The sequence below is a fragment of the Puma concolor genome, chromosome E2, assembly GCF_028749965.1.
Source record: "Puma concolor isolate L17-30 chromosome E2, mPumCon1.1.hap2, whole genome shotgun sequence".
Taxonomy (NCBI): Eukaryota; Metazoa; Chordata; class Mammalia; order Carnivora; family Felidae; genus Puma; species Puma concolor.
In genome coordinates this window covers 44,490,304-44,505,741 of record NC_141681.1, presented here as the reverse complement: position 1 = coordinate 44,505,741, position 15,438 = coordinate 44,490,304, and the positions used below count along the sequence as shown (strand labels likewise).

General features: G+C 49.7%; 1 long non-coding RNA gene across 1 annotated transcript; it reads right to left on the bottom strand.

Annotated features, from left to right (window-relative positions):
- Window positions 1-3,576: 3,576 nt before the first annotated feature.
- On the bottom strand, window positions 3,577-6,930 carry LOC147573537 (uncharacterized). The gene is made up of 3 exons (XR_015245156.1): window positions 5,498-6,930; window positions 3,999-4,547; window positions 3,577-3,898 (listed from the first exon to the last, which is right to left on the bottom strand). It is a non-coding gene; the product is annotated as an uncharacterized LOC147573537 (long non-coding RNA).
- Between the last annotated feature and the right edge of the window lie 8,508 nt (window positions 6,931-15,438).

Genomic DNA, 15,438 nt, shown 5'->3' with positions numbered 1-15,438 from the left:
CCGGAGTGGCGGCGTGAGCCTGTGCCAAGGAGGGCATGGGCTGAGAGGGACGACACCTGGTGCCACCGGGCAGCTGCAGTTCCTTCTGAGCCCGTGACCTTGACACCCGTTAGATCTCTGCAAAACAGTCACGCCAAGTCATTTTTTAATGCATTTATGAGAAACCGAACGTGGCTATTTATATGGTTTTGATTTGTCAGCCGACTGAGAACTGGGTGAATGTAATGACATCTCATGAGCAGAATCCGGGCGTCACCGCCCGCCCCTTAACGAAGACAGCAAGCATGCTTGGCTACATGGGCTCCTCGGGTTCCCAACCTGCTGGCACGGGGAAACTGAGGCGCAGAGAGAGAAGGTCACTTGCTCGTCGCCTCAGCTGGGACATGGCAGAGCTGGAAATGGATCCAGGAAGACTCTTAACCTGCTCAGAAAACCTGCTCGGCTGTGTGGTCGGGACCCACCTACCCCACTGAGGACAAAGCTTAGCTGTTCGTGGGAACCTTCAGGAACATTCCACCCGCTTTACGTTTCTTCTTCTGTCCCTCATCCCACCCCTCCCTCCTCACTGCCTTCTTTCCCCTTCAATGTGAAGATGTGCTCTTCTCTCGTCTCTTTCCTGCCTTCTTCCCCTCCTTCCTTCTTCCTTCGCTGACCTTCTATCAAGGCAAGAATCACAGCGCTAACGCTAACTGGCCTTAGAGAGGGCCAGCGGGGCCCTGAGCTCCCCACACGAGGAGCTCGCCGGCCTCAGTGGACTCTCTGCAAAGTGCTCCTACTATTGCCATTTTACCGATGCAGGCGCATGCCCGGTGGCTCCTCCACGGTGGCTCGCTCTGCACTTGTGCGCCGATGTGGCTCCTGAGGCTGAGATTCAAGCCGAGGGCACTGGAAGTGAGCCACGTAACTGTCCACGTTCGGGCAAGCTGATGTTTGACTAACGTTACGCTGCAGTGACCCTTCGTGGCCGCAGGTTCCCATGGGGGATCCCGGGTGCCACGGCCTTTCACGGGATCCGCCCTGTGCCTCCGGTCCCCTCCCTGTCCCTGTCGCCGGATCGAGTGAGTTAATGCATGTGTAATGCTTACGTAACAGCGCTCCAGCAGGTCTTAAGAGATAACCTGCTTCAAGTCCACGAGCCCCTGGCTTGCGGACCTAAGTCCCTTGTTCTGTAGAAGAACTAAGGACTTTCCTCGAGATTTGCAGACCGCTGGCCTTGGGAAGTGAAGGCCCACACCTCCCCAGAAGAGAAGGCATGACCACATTTGAAAACAGCCGTCCCTGATGCCGAGTCTGTTCAGGGCCGCGTGGACCTCCGACGAATGGCCTGGCCGCCAGCTTCTCCCGCACGCAAGCCCCTGCCCTCTTCCTGTGCCTTCCACGTTAAAACCCTCCGGCTCCCCCTGGACAGGGCAGGTGGTTTTGAGACATCAGTCCACCATCTTCCCGGGTTGCCCGCTTCCTGAATAAAGCAACCTTGCCTTCCCACCGTCACTTGTGTCTCGAGTACTGGCTTTAGAGCGGCGAGCAGCCGAACCCGAGTTTGGAATCCGTTCTCAGCCCTGTAACACTTAGAGCAGCGCCTGGCTAGAAATGTGCTTCCGAATGTTGGTGGCGGCAGCTGGTGCTGCTGTCTTCAATGGTGGTTTTTGCAGAACTGGCCTGATGCTGGGAGAGGCCCCTGTGGCTGTGCCCCTGTGGGCCGCTTCTCGTCTGGTGGGTCCAGCCAGGGTCTTCCCTGCAGGCAGGCTGTCCGGCTCCACCGGCCTTGCTCATCGGTGCTGATTTTGCTGACCCCCATCCCGGATGCCAACAGTGGGTGTGGATGCTCACGGGAATGAGCCGGGCAGACACTGGGGAGCTCACGCGCAGAACCTTCCCGGCTCCCAGATTCACGCCTTCGGGCCTCATTTCCTTTTTTTTTTAATTTGTAAAATATTTATTTATTTACTTAATGTTTATATTTGAGAGAGAGAGAGAGAGAGAGAGACAGAGCGCAAGCAGGGGAGGGGCACAGAGAGAGGGAGACACAGAATCCGAAGCAGGCTCCAGGCTCCGAGCTGTCAGCGCAGAGCCCGACGCGGGGCTCGAACTCACGAGCCGTGAGATCATGACCTGAGACCAAGTTGGAATGTGCAACCCACTGATCATTTCCTGACATAGCATCTGTGGCCTCCGTGCCTGCCACCCCCTCCCTCACCCACCCTCCACCACTTCCTCCCTCCAGACACAAGCAGTAGTCACCGCGGCCTGTCACCCTTCCGTCACCATCTCCCCATCTCTTAAGATGTTTATGCCTCTGGGTTTTGATTCATCAGTGTCACCCGCAAAAGCCATTGACTTCCTGCCCTGGGGGATGAGGATTCGTTTCATGCCGTGTCCTTCCTGACATAATGACTCGGCTCAACGTCCCTGGGCCTCAGCTTCCACATCCGGAAATGAGAACAACAGCAGGTACCTACCTCACAAGGTCGTGAGGGTCACAGGGATGAACCCTGTAACGCCCTTGGAAGAGGGCCGCACCTCCCGTAAGGGGGTATGCTGGCCGTTGTCGTTATTATAATTGTCATCCCTTTTGGTTTCTCTGTTAGCTTTGTAAGTCCCAACCACAGACAGATCTCCATTTCCCCTTCCTGCCTTTCCTCCCTGGACCTGGCGACTGTGAGACACTGAGGACAACACCCTCGGCTGGCCCCCCAGCAGGAGAGAAGGGCGCCGTCACCAAGAAAGATCCAGGCTTCTGCCCGATTTGAGCCGACTTTATTTTTTTAAATGTTTATTTCTTTATTTTAAGGTGGGGCAGGGGCAGAGCGAGAGGACGAGAGAGAATCCCAAGCAGGCCCCGCACTTGTCAGCTGAGAGCCGCTGTGGGACTCTATCTCAGGAACCCTGAGATCATGACCTGAGCTGAAATCAAGAGTCTGACACAGAACGGCAGGATCATGACCTGAGCCAGTAACAAGAATGGGACTCTTGACGGACGGGCCACCCAGATGCCCCGAGCCACCATTGATTTGAGCATCTTCCACAGCAGTGGACTCAATTTCCTGACTCTCCATAGGCTTTCCTTGCCCCCCCCCCAACACTGAATTATGAGAATTTTCAAACCTACAGAGAAGGTGAATGAATTTTACCATGACTCCCATGCACCTATCATCTGGATTCTACACTTGTTAACGTTAAAAAAAATTTTTTTAATGTTATTTATTTTTGAGAGAGAGAGAGGGACAGAACACGAGTGGGGGAGAGGTAGAGAGAGAATCCGAAGCAGGCTCCAGGCTCCGAGCTGTCAGCACAGATCCCGACATGGGGCTCCAACCCACAAACCGTGAGATCGTGACCTGAGCCGAAATCGGACGCTTAACTGACTGAGCCACCCAGGCGCCCCTTGTTAACAATTTTCTACATGTGCTTTATCACATACCTATCTGTCCATCCTCTATTTATTCAACCACATGATTTCTTTGCTGGATTTTTAAATGAGTTAAAGTGAAGTATTTTCAAGCAGACATCTGCACTTTTAACTTCTAAATATCTCAGCGTCCATATCACTAATTAGAATTCAATCCTTACGGTTCTTTTAAAAAAAATTTTTTTTAATATTTATTTATTTTTGGGAGAGAAAGAGAGACAGAGCATGAGCAGGGGAGGGGCAGAGAGAGGGAGACACAGAATGTAAAGTAGGCTCCAGGTTCTGAGCTGTCAGCCCAGAGCCCAACGAAGGGCTCCAACTGGCTCAGATCATGACCTGAGCTGAAGTCAGCTGCTTAACCCACTGAGCCACCCCACCCAGGCTCCCCACGGTTCTTTTGTGAGGTGAAATTTGCATACAATGAAATGCGCAAATCTTCAACACAGGTTACTGGGTTTTGACTGGCACATAGACGGGTCATACCAACCCCTATTGACACAAAGGACAGTTCCATCACCCCACAAAGTTACCTGCTTGGGTCATCCCCACCCCACCCCCAAAGGCAGTCATGGCTCTGATATTTTTTTACCTTCATTGTCAAACTATCAGGGTCGATGACGCGTACGTTCTGGGAGTGACCTTCACCAAACTTTATGGGTTGGTGGCTAGAGTTTAAAACATAACGACTGTTCCCCTCTGAAGAATATGGAAAGCATAATCAACACTATGATGCCAGCAGTGACTGGGCCGGGAGGGAATGGGGGGGCTCTCACGCTGACAGCCAGGACCGTGTCTGGTGAGGGCAGTGCTCTGGGCACCGAACGGGCCATACTGTTGACGTCCCCATGCCATCCCGTGTGCACCACGCACACTGGGTGTATCACGTAGGCCGCTGCTGGCTGCAGGTAAGGGAACAAGAGATTCCAAATACCTTGAAAACTAAAGGCCTTTATTATTTTCCCAAACAGCTAATCTCACCAAGGTAGGGAGGTTGTACAGGGGTCAGCCCACCCGTTGAACGGTGTTCTTGTGAACGGTGTTCACGTTCAACGGTGTCGGACGAAGATTCCTCGGCACGTGGGCAGTGTCTTCCCTTAAGGTGGCAACATAGCTGCCACAGTGCCAGCCCTAGTTTCCTCTAGAAGCAGAACACAACAGCCTTATACTTCCTTTTGCTAAAATCCTACTCTGCCCGTCTCCCCCCTACATTTTAAGTGTTTAGCCTCTCCGGGTTTGCTCTTGGGACTTAGTGTAAATCCTGCTCTTGGCTTTGAGGATTATAGGCTCTTCAAAGTGCTGGTGAAAGAAATTGCAGAAAGAGAAGCAGAAAAATGATCTTTCTTTGCAGCTGCAGAAATCAGACACTCCTCGGCAACGTAAAACTCCCCTTGCAAATACTTTTCGTAGGCCATACAGACTTCAGAGATTGCTACATCTTGTGAAAGGCAGCTCCAACCTTCCAAAATCTGTAATTCTGATTTGTCTTACTTAATAACTTATTGCCCTGGGAATAATACTTAAGTGGGCATGTAGATTTTGAAAAGGCTAAATATTTGTGAGGTGTTTTTTTGTTGTTGTTAAACCAGGGGAGTGTTATTAGCACCGCCCCCCCCCTTTTTCTCCCACGTGGTTGGAGGGCAAAACCAAACACAATCTCTGTTGTGATTCTGCTTTAGACTAAGAGTTCGAGAAAACGAAATCCCACCATCAGTTGGTGTCGCCCCATGCCGCCGTACTTTCTGTGGGAGGCAGAAAAGGGAAGCGTCTTTCCCTTGCATTACTTTTTTTTTTTTTTTTTAATTTTTTTTTTCAACGTTTATTTATTTTTGGGACAGAGAGAGACAGAGCATGAACGGGGGAGGGGCAGAGAGAGAGGGAGACACAGAATCGGAAACAGGCTCCAGGCTCTGAGCCATCAGCCCAGAGCCTGACGCGGGGCTCGAACTCACGGACCGCGAGATCGTGACCTGGCTGAAGTCGGACGCTTAACCGACTGCGCCACCCAGGCGCCCCTCCCTTGCATTACTTTTTAAGAGCAAAACCATTTTCCTCCAGAAATCTCCCCTAACTACTTCCCAGCAGACTTACCCTCACATGTTCTTGTCTAGGAGTGAGTCACGGCTCCTTCCAGAACCAGTCACTGACCGGGAAACTGGGGAACTATGACTGCCTTAGACACCTCCCCGAAACACATGGACAGAGCTAATAAACAAGCTAAGACAATCAGGGCTCAGCCTACCAAGAAGCAGGGAAATGGGTTAGCACAGTAATAATGCAGATCCCCACTTCCTGATGCTGGTTGCATGGCTGTTTCTGTAGGCACCCCACCTCTGGCCTCGCACTTTGCTTCTGCTTTTTTGCCTCAGGTGGAGCGAACCCCAAACATTCAGGCCTTGTAGAAAAGGAGCCTCTAGAGGGGACGTGACTTCTGAGCAAGGGAAACACCTGCCCACATCCCTCAAGGGGAAAGTACCTAAGCTTGGCTGCCTGAATATCTTTGAGGCTTTGTTATCTTGGAGGCTACGGAAACCCAAACTAACTTAAGCACCAAGGGAACTTACTGATTCTTTCACTTACAGTGAAAGAGTCCAGTGGGAGGGAGTTTGGATTTCAGGTATGGCTGGATCCAGGTGCTCCAACAATCTCAGGACTGTACATCTCTCCTTCTTTCACCTTTTCTTCCCTCGGTATTGATTTCATTTTCAGGCAGGCCCTCTCCTCCCCCGGCAGTGCCAGCCTGCCAGCCTACCAGGTAAGCAACCACGGCAGCACAAAACTCAGCGTTCCAGTAGTTCCAGCAAAAGTCCTGCAGCCGTCTCTCATTGGCTTTCCCTGGGTGATGTGCTCATTTGTGGAGCTGGGGAATGGGGCTGACATCAACAAATTGCACAAAGAGAAGGAAAGGATGGTTCCCAAAAGAAAACGAGAAGGGAAATGAATGCCCATTGGGCTAATATATCTCTTACGTATAGAGAGAGCCCCTGGGAGCACCAGCCTATCCTGTTTTATCATGAAGAGCAGTACAGTTGCTAACAGGGTATAACAGGCTAAATTAGCTGGGGGTAGTCAGGGAAGGCATCTTGGAAGAGGCACCATGGGAAGCAGAGCCCTGAGGAATACAAGACAATGTGCCAGGCACAGGGACCTGCAAAAGCAAAAGACCTGAGACAAATCAACACTTTATGGGTGAGTGGATAAATGAATTAATGAATGAATGCCTACAGGCAGGAACTATATACAAGAGCCCTGACTTCCCGCTCAGAAGGAAGCCATGAGCTCTGTAGCAACGGGGGAGCTGGGGTCAGACTGTAGATACTGCAGGGGAAGAGGACAGGGCAGACAGCCTGAGTGGGGAAGGAGGAGAGGTGTATGCACTCCTCAAGAGCCAGGAGGAGAGGGTGACAGTGAACCCTACCTTGGAGACCACGTCCCACAGCCCTCCCTCCCCTTCTGAGGCTGCTGGGGCCACCCAGAAACCCTCCCCCTGTCCAAAGCTTGTTTTCCTCTCCCTCTCCCTGCCCCTCCCCTCCCCACCCTCCCACCCTTCCCTCCTGCTCTCCCTTCTCATTCTCACTTCCTTTTTTTCTGTTCCTCAAACACACCAAATTTTTGTTCCCGTCTCGAGACGTTTGTTTGTGCTTGCTGTTCCCTCTGCCTGAGACACCCTTCCCCAAGAACTTTGCGAGGCTGGCTCCTTCTTAGCCCTCAGGTCTCAGCCAGGTCCCCTCCTCCGAGCAGCCCTCCCTGACCACCCCAACTGAGGGACCAGCCCCCTGCCCCACAGCTCCTTCCCAGTCACGGGACCTGCTTTACTTCCTTTTCCCTGAGGCTTTCATGTTGGTGGGGCTGCTGTGGTCACAGCTGTCACCCCAGTGCCCAGCACACACCCTGGCACAGGCTAGGTGCTCAGAGGGCTCAAGGTTCAGCTGCACTCCCTGTCTGCTCTTTTCCAGGTGATTGTGCCTTCTCTGTGCCTCAATTTCCTCTTCGGTAAAGCGGGCGTAACAGTAGGCACGTCCTCTGAAGACAACCTGTCTGAGGCACTCGGAGCGCATGCAGCTTGGCTCATACAGGTGCCCCCTAAGGGTCAGCCACTATAGGACTATCATTAGCACCTTAGGGCTGTCGTGAAATCTCTGGGAGAGGGCTGGCACGGCGGTTACCTGTACGTGACTCCCCAGTGCTCAGATTCCAGCCGTGACGGTGGCTTCCTGGCTGTGTGACCTTGTTCTCTGAAAACTGAGGCTCACCGTAGTACCTCCACGCTTCTCCACCCCCCCCCCCATCACTCCTCGCCATCAGGGATGCGCGTGCTGGCGCAGCTCACACAGCAGGGGTGCAGACGTAATGAACTCACGCAGATAAAAGTGTCTAGTGCAGGGCTCCGGGCAGCAGATGGAAAACTGATTCACAAGGTCATTTGTTCAGCCAGCTACAATCTAGAGGGATTTCTTGGCAGGACACGTGACTGCCAGTGGCCTGGGTCAAGCTTCACCTCCAACCCTCCTCCAACCCTTACCTTAGCTCCTAAGGGCCAGCTAAGGGCCGTCCCCTGCATGTAGGATGGATGGGAACAGCAAGCGTCAGCCCTATGATGCTCCCTGCCCTGCTCATGCTGTCACCAGGTGGGGGCAGCTAGACTAAAAAGGGTCCCACAACTCTGGGATGAACACTTATAACTAGGGGCACTGGGGAAGAGTGGGAGGGGGTAGCCTAGAACAGGAAGTTCCCTGGCCCCCAAGCCAGACACCTTCCTCTCTCTCCTCTCTCTCTCTCTCTCTCTCTCTCTCATCTATCAACCTGTTATCTATATCTATCTCTATCATCTCTCAGAGCTCAGTGGGCTTAACCCTTTAGGTCACTGGGGGATGGGAGACAGGGTCTCGGGAAAGCTGGGTGGTTTTGTTTTGTTTTGTTTAGACTTTGGTGGGTTTTTTTTTCTTTAGACACTGGTAAAATGTGCCACAAAAATATGAAGTCTGATATTGATATATATATCAATCTATCGATAGATAGATAGATATAGATAGATTGATATAGTGTTCTTGTTTTTGAAAAATTTTACAAGTAAGGACATGGAAAATAAAACAAAACTAGTAAATTAAAAGCACTGCTCTGATTAAAAAAAAATGGGCAAAAGATCTGAACAGACACTTCTGCAAAGAAAATATACAGCTGGCAAATAAGCATATAAAAACATGTGTACCATTATGTGTCAGCAGGGAAATGTAAATCCAAACAAGATGCCACTACATACCTATCAGAATGGCCAAAATCCAAAACACTGACATCACTAAATACTGGCGAGGATGTGGAGCACCAGGAACTCTCACTCATTGCTGGCGGGAGTGCAAAATGGTCCAGCCACTTTGGAAGACAGTTTTTCAGTTTCTAACAAATCTAAACCTACTCTTACCACGTGACCCAGGAAGAGCACTTCTTGGTGATTAACCCAAGGAGGTCAAAACTTGGGTCCACACAAACACCCGCAGCCAATGTTCATCACAGCTCTATTTGCAATTAGCCAAACTTGGGAAAGACTAAGATGTTGTTAAGCAGGTGAATGGATCAGTAAACTGTGGTATATCCATCCAGACAATGAAACATCGAGCAGCACTAAAAAGAAATGGCAGGGGCGCCTGGGTGGCTCAGTCGGTTGGGCGTCCGACTTCAGCTCAGGTCACGATCTCGCGGTCTGTGGGCTCGAGCCCCGCGTCGGGCTCTGGGCTGATGGCTCAGAGCCTGCAGCCTGCTTCCGATTCTGTGTCTCCCTCTCTCTCTGCCCCTCCCCCGTTCATGCTCTGTCTCTCTCTGTCTCAAAAATAAATAAACGTTAAAAAAAATTTTTTTTAAATAAAAAAATAAAAAGAAATGGCAGAAACAGGGGATTTTTAGGGCAGTCAAACTACTCTGTAGGATAAGACAATGATTGGCGTGTCATACATTTGACCAAACCCATAGAATGTACACAACCAAGAGTGAATTGTAATGTTAACTATGTACTTTGGGTGATGATGTGTCATTGTGGGTTTGATCGTAACAAATGGACCACTCTGGCGGGAGGTGTTAATAACAGGAAGGAGGCTGTGCCTGCATGGGCTGTAGGCATAGGAGTTTTATGGGAAATCTCTGTACTTTTCACCCAATTTTGCTGCAAACCTAAAATTGCTTTAAAAATAAAGTTTACCAATTTTTTTTTTAAAAGTATTGCTCTCAATCCCAGTGGCTTTCAAACTTTCTTGACTCTAAAAAGTCACTTTACATCACAAGTCAGGATGAACATATGCTCCCAACGGAAGTTTCCCAAAACAATACTTCCTAATAGCCCAAGACAAATTCTGATACTTTGGAATTTCTTTTCTCTTCTACTCAATTTCATTTTAAAAATGCTTGTCATGACCTTCTAAATTGATCTCATGAACCACTAATGAGTCACTACTCACAGTCTGCAGAGCTTTAATTACGTGCAAGAAAGGATGTTTTAACACCAGGAAAAAATGGGAAGGTTGTACCCAAAGAATATTCCTTTATGCTGAATACACTTTGCTTGATAAAAACATCACAGTTTTCCTTTTTAAAAAATCTACAGTGGACAGATGAGAATGTGCCATGGATAGGTACAAATAGGGGAAGCTATTTCTGTGGGATTAAATTCATTCATTCATTCATTCATTCACTCACTCATTCAACAAACGTGTGCTGGGTGCTGGGGTTTCAGCTGCAGTGGCGTGCTGGAGCTGGTTGATACAAGTTGGCAGGAATCGTTAAAATTTTCAGGAATTTTGGTTGAAATCACACGGGTGGCTTGAGACAGGCCACACCAGTCATCAAAAGCTATCATCAGTGCCCCCCTACACACACACCTTACCCCTTTGGAAATCAATAAAAGGAAACCTTACTGAAGTCCAGTGGGAGGCTGGAAGGGGGCCGTACTGCTCTATGTCGATTGCAGGAAGAATTGTCAATTCCTACAGACCCCAAGGAAGAACCCCCAACAGGAAAGAATGATCAACTAAAGGCCCTAAAACATGGACCGCTCGGAAGCTCAGCCAATGAGAAACCACCATCACTCTTGCTTTTCTCCGATGGACTTCCATTCAGAACAACAGCTCCCGACTTCCTCCTTTTTCTCCATAAAATAATACTCCTCTCCTTTGTTCTCTGGACTTGCCTATGGTTCTGCCATTGTTTGCACGTTCCAAATTGCAATCTATGCCATTCCCAAAGAAATCCAATTTTGCTGGCAAAATAATTGACTTTTAAGGTGAACACCCTATATAGCTGCTCGTTAAACATTTGTGAGCACACTACTGGTCAGTTCCCCGCATGGACGGAGCTTACGTTCTTCTTTTTTTTATTTTAGAGAGCGAGAGTGAGAGAGAGAGAGAGAGAGAGAGAGAGACCATGAGCGGGGGAGGGGCTAGATGAGGGGTGGGGGGAGAGAGAGAGAGAGAGGGAGAATCTTAAGCAGTCTCCATGCTCAGTGCAGGGCCCAATGTGGGGCTCAATCCCACGACCCTGGGATCATGACCTAAGCTGAAATCAAGAGTCAGTCAGATGGGGGCGCCTGGGTGGCGCAGTCGGTTAAGCGTCCGACTTCAGCCAGGTCACGATCTCGCGGTCCGTGAGTTCGAGCCCCGCGTCGGGCTCTGGGCTGATGGCTCAGAGCCTGGAGCCTGTTTCCAATTCTGTGTCTCCCTCTCTCTCTGCCCCTCCCCCGTTCATGCTCTGTCTCTCTCTGTCCCAAAAATAAATAAACGTTGAAAAAAAAAAAAAAAAAGAGTCATTCAGATGCTCAACTCACTGAACCACCCAGGTGCTCCGAGCTTATGTTCTCAAAGGGAGTGAACAGTTTACTGAAATAACCACACACACATATAAACATGTAAATGCTGTGAAGGAAAAGTACAGGAATTCACGAGAGCGTATCATATAGGGGCTCCAAGAAGGCTTTTCTGGGGACATGAAATTTGAGCAGAAACTTGAAGGATGTGAGGATTCAACTAGATAAAGAATGCAGGGAAGAGTGTTTCAGGGAGAAGGCATAGCATGTGCAAAAGCCTTGTGCCGAGAGAGAAGGTGAGTCCGAGCCTGAAGCTGGAGTGCAGAGCAAGTGGAAGCAGGGCGGGAGCCACGGATACGGGGCCGCGGGTGCGGGCCCCCAGGCCAGGCAGGGCCTGCAGCAGGGCGGGGCGTTTGGGTTTTATCCTAAGCACGAGTCACACAAGGCTACTACCCCGGTGCAAGGGAGATGTTCTTGTAAATGACCTCTTTCACACTTTCTCCCATCAGATCCTGGCAACTAGGCTTAGGATACAGATTGCACACAGCTGAGGGGCACAGAAGAAGACTCCGCCCCTTCCGGAAGTGCCTTTTGTTAATGAAGACTGTTGTTTTTTTTAAATTTTTTTAGTGCTTATTTTTGAGAAAGAGAGGGAGACACAAAATCTGAAGCAGCTCCAGGCTCTGAGCTGTCAGCACAGAACCCTACATGGGGCTCGAACCCACAAACTATGAGATCATGACCTGAGCCAAGTCTGAGACTTAAATGCTTAGCCAACTAAGCCACCCAGGCACCCCATAGACTGGGTTTAAAAGTCAACTTCTGGGGGTGGCTGGGTGGCTCAGTCAGTTAAGCCTCTGACTCTTTTTTTTTTTTTTTTTAAGTTTATTTATTTATTTTTGAGAGAGACAGAGACAGTGCAAGTTGGGGACGGTCAGAGAGAGCGAGAGAGTGAGGGAGAGAGAGAGAGAGTCCCAAGCAGGCTCTGCACCATCAGCAGAGACTGACGCGGGGCTGGAACTCACGAACACCGTGAGATCATGACCTGACCTGAAATCAAGAGTCAGACACTTAACCAACTGAGCCACTCAGGCGCCCCAGGCCTCTGATTCTTGATTTCGGCTCAGGTCATGATCTCACAGTCACGAGACTGAGCCTCAAAACGAGATCTGCATTGAGCATGGAGCTTGCGTGGGATTCTCTCTCTTCCTCTCTCTCTCTCTGCCCCTCCCCTGCTCACGGTCTCTCTGTCTCTCTCAAAATAAACAAATAAACTTAAAAACAACAACAACCACCACAACCCCTGGTGGGTCAGATGCGACCACGCTAAGAAAAAACAGACCTGGAGAGCTCAGCATTTCCCTGGACTGATGTTCCTTACAAACCATGAAGCAAGGGGTTCATCAGCCCACACACGGAATATATTTTGAGAGCAGCTGGAACAGCCCACAGGCACCGGTGGAAGAAACCAGGGGTTGATGACAGAGAAGACACAGGGCCCGGGGAGCTGCTTTAGCGCCGCTGGTCTTGGCGTGGGACAGATAGAATCAGCTTACCTGGGAGGGTCCAGGGCCGAGTGAGGCACGTTATTCATAACATTATCGTGATAACGATGAAAACAGCCATACAGGGGCACTTAGAAGAGGTCAACTAGCCTGGACCAGTGCAATCAGGATACAACCTTTCCCTCTCCCACTCTTGGGGAGTCCTCCCAGTCGCTGCTGTCAGGAAGGGGTTGACATTCCTTTCCCACCGATGCTTCTTGCCTGTTGCGTAACCCGGAGGTGGCTGCCTAAGCCGTCTGCGCCACATCTGAAACCTGGGGGCAATTTTGGTAGCCTCCTCATGGGAACATTGAGATACATGTGGCGTTTAAAGGGCACCTGGTGCATAATAAGCGCTCCATAAGGTTAGCTGCCATTGTTAATGGTGTCTCCAGCCTCCTTAATTTTCCCCCAAATCAAACACACGTTAGATGTGAGGCAAGTATACATAAGTTCTTCCACTGAGGGGTCGGTTTATTAGTGTTGAGTCTGCGGCAAGTGTCAGAACCCCAATTGCAAACGGACTTAAACAGAACACCAACAGAGGAGGTGGATCTTATCGGTGCACTCAAATGTACTTGGCTTCAGGCAGAGTTGGATCCAGGTGCTCCAAGGACGACATCAGGAGTGCACCTCTGTGCCTGCAGGGAAATCTTTTCTCCTGTTCTCTTCTCAGCCTCCCCCCTATTGCCCTTCCTTCCGGCCATGGAATCTAGCATTCCTCCCCTCTTCCCTGTGAAATTCCATCCTGCCATCTCTTTGCAGGACAGGGGTGGGAGGGGGAGCTTCAGTCAGAGGCTAATAGAAACTCTCTTCTGGCCAGATCTCCTACTCCCGAGGGTCCACGCCCACGTTCCAGGCTCTGGTTCTGAAGTCACAAGAATTTGGTGGGTGTATCAGTCAGGATTCAACCGGAGAAACAGAACCACCAGGATATATGTATAAATAGCTATGAAGGCACTTGTTCCTGGATCTTATGCAATCTGGGGAGCTAGTGAAGCAGTCTCATACGGGAACTTGGAGTCCGCCGGGCAGGCAGTCAGGAAGGGAAGACAGACGTAAGGTCAGAGAGAGCAAGAGTTGGCGGGAGCACGCGGCACAAGCTGGAGTCCACGAGCCTGGACTCAGCACATGTTGGGTCTTGTTGCCTCTGACGACCTTGGTGATGTGCGTGTCCGGCTGGAGCCAGGGCCCTTCGTCATGGAGCTAAACGCACACCTGGCCCAGGAACTAGGAAGCTGAAGAAGGGTCCAGGGGACGGTGGAGAAGTCTCAGGACCAATGGAGTGAGTCAGCAGATGGAGGACAGCATGTGTGAGCCTCTAAGTGGCCTCTACTTCCCCCCTGCCCCAAATCTCCCATAAGAATCCCTCCTCTGCTGGGCACCTGGGTGGCTCAGTCGGTTGAGCATCCGACTTCGGCTCAGGTCATGATCTCGCTGTTCGTGGGTTCGACGCGGGGCTCTGTGCCGACGGCTCAGCGCCTGCAGCCTGCTTCGGATTCTGTGTCTCCCTCTCTCTCTCTGCCTAACCCGCTTGCATCCTGTCTCTGTCTCTCTCAAAAATAAATAAACATCAAAAAAAAAATTTAAGAATCCCTCCTGTGGGTTCAGCCTTATCGGAAGCACTCCAAAGACGACATTCTGGAAAATATAGTTCAATGTAAGCAAGTTGATACATTACAAAGCCAGCACAGTCTACTCCTTGTCGACTTGCACATACATATCTCCTTAAACCATACTTAATCTCCAAACAAAGAGAATAGCAGAGTCATGCTGTAACTAAAGTATACATCTACGCCAGCTACAACTCAAAATTTGCTAAACTTTTCCTAAGGAAAAGATATAATATCTTTTTTTTTTCATTGTTGGATGATGTTCATTCTTCTCGTAGCCGATTCTACACCTTTGATATCTTACAGTTTACATATTGAGAAATAAAGCTAGCTACTATGAACATGTCTTCTGCTTGCTAACAAGGGGAAAGAGGAAAAGAAAAGAAAAATATGTGATACACACACACACACACACACACACACACCCCAAACATTCATTTCAAAAAACACACAAACATATTCATTTCAAAAAAGGAAGAAATAGCTCAGTGGCTCAGTCGGTTAAGCATCCGACTCTTGATTTCAGCTCAGGTCATGATCTCACAGTTTGTGGGTTCAAGCCCCGCAATGGGCTCTGTACTGACAGGAGTCTGTCTCCTTCTCTCTTTGATCCTCCCCTGTTTGCTCTCTGTCTCTCTCTCTCAAAAGAAATAAATAAACATTTAAAAAAGAAAGAAATACTTACAGTTACTACAGTTCTTACTTCTGCACCTGGTCATCTCTGGCATTTATAATTATATTTATAACTACCTTTCCCATTACCCGTTTGCTATGTCCTGGAAGTTTGGGGTCCCCCCATTCATATGTTGAAATTCGAATGACCAATATGATGATATTAGGAGGTGGGGCCTTTGGGAGTTGACAGATAGGGATAGAGTGATAGATAGGGTCATAGGGATAGAACCCTTATGAATGGAACTCTTACAAAAGAGACCCCAGAGAGCTCCCTAGGCCCTTCCACTACATGAGGATATAATGAGAAGTCTGGACCCAGAAAAGGACCCATGCTCAACAATGCTGGCACCCTGATCTTGGATGTCTAGCCTTTAGAAGTTTGAGAAATAAATCTCCATTGTTTATAAGCTACCT